Source organism: Sinocyclocheilus anshuiensis, unplaced genomic scaffold, assembly GCF_001515605.1.
Source record: "Sinocyclocheilus anshuiensis isolate Anshui unplaced genomic scaffold, SAMN03320099.WGS_v1.1 scaffold1171, whole genome shotgun sequence".
Classification (NCBI taxonomy): Eukaryota; Metazoa; Chordata; class Actinopteri; order Cypriniformes; family Cyprinidae; genus Sinocyclocheilus; species Sinocyclocheilus anshuiensis.
Genome location: NW_015542389.1, coordinates 121,909 through 124,867, shown reverse-complemented (window position 1 = coordinate 124,867; position 2,959 = coordinate 121,909). Strand labels below are relative to the sequence as shown.

Sequence of the window (2,959 nt, the reverse complement as noted above, 5' to 3'; positions counted from 1 at the left end):
ATCTGCATTTTATCAGTTTTTCCACAAGACAATGTAACTCATAGCCATAACAACACCCAACTTAATCACTTGCATTTTATGCATCTTGTGCACTGTCATTCATGGCATTCATTTATTAGATGTTGATTAAATTTTATTAACAAATCATAAACAAGTGTATTTCATTACACTTGTGTTTTCCTTGTGTTGATAATACAGTAAAAGGCTCTGAAAGATTAGTTAGATAATGTTAACTTGTAGATAAATAATTTGACCAACTTTCTCTAGTTTCCATTAATTCCAAAAAGTCCCCTATAATTGTTCTGATACTGCCAAGGTAAAAGTACTCGACTGGTGCCTCAAACTAAGAGAGGGGGAAATGGTAATCTGATGTACGCATAACTGCACCTTAAGTGACACGGAAACCAAAAATTACAATGTCATCTGTGACGTGAGTACCAATCGCTACGCTACACCTTGTTCAGTAGATGCTTCAATTATCTGTACTGTTGACCTATCAACACCTGTAGAAAAGACGTTAACTGATTATCCATACAGTATAAGTACTAGTGCTTCTGTGTCCTATGTTAGTTGAAGGCGGGATCCTCCAACTCATTTATATGGCTTTTGGAAGTGTGGAAAACTTTAGTAACCAGATTGAACTATATACTGTATTGTGTGTGTTTGGGGTGATGGTTGTATCAGTAACTTGGTAAAACAACAAACTAATAAGATTCCCCCTGCCTGAATTGTCAAATACAATATTCTGCCTTGTAGCAACAACATATTTTCCTATGAATGTACACATAAGTAGAAAGTCATAGTTTATGGTTTTTATTGGCTTGGAACAGACATAAACACACTTTTATTTAGACATTAACACACTTTTTCTCTGGGACAATAAAATACCAGTATAAAAGACAACATTGCTAGATGTTAGATGCTGAACAAAGTTTTTAAAACAACTGTAGGCAAGTTAACCTTTAACAAACTAGTTTACTCAAATCTCTGCAAAAAAGAAGTGGATTCATTAGTTGACGAGCAATTGGGATTCTTTTCTTATCTGCGCTGCTGTCTTGTCCCCTTGAATGGATCAAACTCATCCTGAAAGGTGAAGTGAAGTTAAATATCAATTTGTGAACAAATCCAACACAAAAAGGAGTACATATCATTCCTACCTCATCGTCATCAAAGCATACTCCTTTAAAAGACTGTCTCTGGGAGCCCCTCTTACTGGCACTTAATGAAGTCAGCCTATTAGTTAAACAAGTTTTGCCCCATGGGCAACAGGTTTAGTTACTTTTTTTTTTTTTATAGTTAACAAATACATTTCACAGCTTTTCAGTCTTATGCATTCCTGGATTTTTTAACTACAGAGTGCTTATAAGTATGCAAAGCAAATTGTTAAGATGTGTTTTCCACCTCCATGCTTTTCAACTTACTTTTGTTTTGGCCTGGAACATTTTAAAAATGCAACATTCTCATCTGAGTCACTGTCCTCTATGGTGATCTGAGAAGGAAGAGAAGAATAAATAGAAGACAAAATGGGATCAAAATGAAATCAAATTACTTATCACAGCAAGATGACTTTCTCAACTTAAATCCTGTGAAGTTCTTCTCTTCTCTTGTAAAGAATCTCTAAAAAAAAAAAAAGGTACCTGTAGTTTACACTCTGCAAATATAGTTGTAATTGCAAATAACTTTTATGAATATATATATTTTTTTCTGAATGAGGTCAAGGTGGACTTGAAGGCATAATTCATCCAAAAACTAAAATTCTGACCTTGTTTACTCAAATCTGTTTAAAAAAAACAAGCTGCAAAAGTCTCAGAAAGCACTGGACTTCAGCTGTCAGCTAGTGGTGACAAAGCTAATCCCCTGCCAGACGTGATTATGCCAACAGCAATGGTGAATTGCCATTGATGTGTGAAACAAGATTCTTGCAACCATAAAAAATAAGTTTGAGGGAGACTTTCAGTCTCTACACGTGGAATTTGCAGAGAGAGTGGAGACTGTTAAAGGGGTCATATGATGTTGCTAAAAATAATTATTTTACAAGCGCTACTCTACACTGCTCAAACTCGTGTTTGAATCGTCAGTGGCAAATTCTTTAAATAAAAAAACTTATTTAGTCAGTACGTGTGAGTCAGAACATCCGGCACATCCGGACATCAACATCCGGCATTGTAGTCTACTCTACCAGGATCAGGAAACAGTCCTCCATAAAATGCGCTGGACACATCTGAATATTTGGGTTTTACTGTTCTGGAAAAGTGTTGTAAATACAATTTAACCACTGATTCCTAGTCGTGTCCTCTTTTGGAAGGCCAAACAAAGTAGTTTCGCTTTCACAACGAAACACAGCGTCACACACAGCTAGAGTGAGCGGAGGCCTAGAGCGAGCGACGGCCGGTGGCCTAGAGTGAGGAACGGCGGGTTAGAGTGAGCGGAGGCTGGCGGGCTTGCGGCAACCACATGGGTGGGCTTGAGAACGGCGCGGCCGGCGGGTTTGCGGCAACCGCATGTGACGACCCCGGGCTGGACTCCGCTTCGTCCACGGTGAAAGCTGATCCGGCGATCGACAGCACGAAGTTGATGTATTTCCTCAGCGACCAGCACGGATCAGCTCCAGGCATGACGAAGCGGATATCGTCCTCTTTTGGAAGGCCAAACAAAGTAGTTTCGCTTTCACAAAGAAACACACAGCGCCTTCACTACATGGCGGTGGCGGCAACAACAATACTACAGCGAGAATAAAAAATAACGCCTTCATTTGCGTGAACATTTGGGCGGCGTTATGCAAATCTTCCCACATCGTGACGTAGACGTGGGGGCATGTTAGAATGAGCCATTTTAGGTAGGCGTGGTTGACTCTTAACTTTTATAAAGAATATCTCTTTGGATTTGAGACTTTAGTCTTTGCAACTTTACAGATCTTCTTTATGCACCAAGAGCTTGTAACACTCCAAAGAGAAAGGAA

The 2,959-nt window shown here is 39.1% G+C and overlaps 1 pseudogene; it reads right to left on the bottom strand.

Annotated features, from left to right (window-relative positions):
* Positions 1–823: 823 nt before the first annotated feature.
* Positions 824–2,959, bottom strand: part of LOC107692752 (double-strand break repair protein MRE11A-like) — a 97,062-nt pseudogene continuing 94,926 nt past the window's right edge.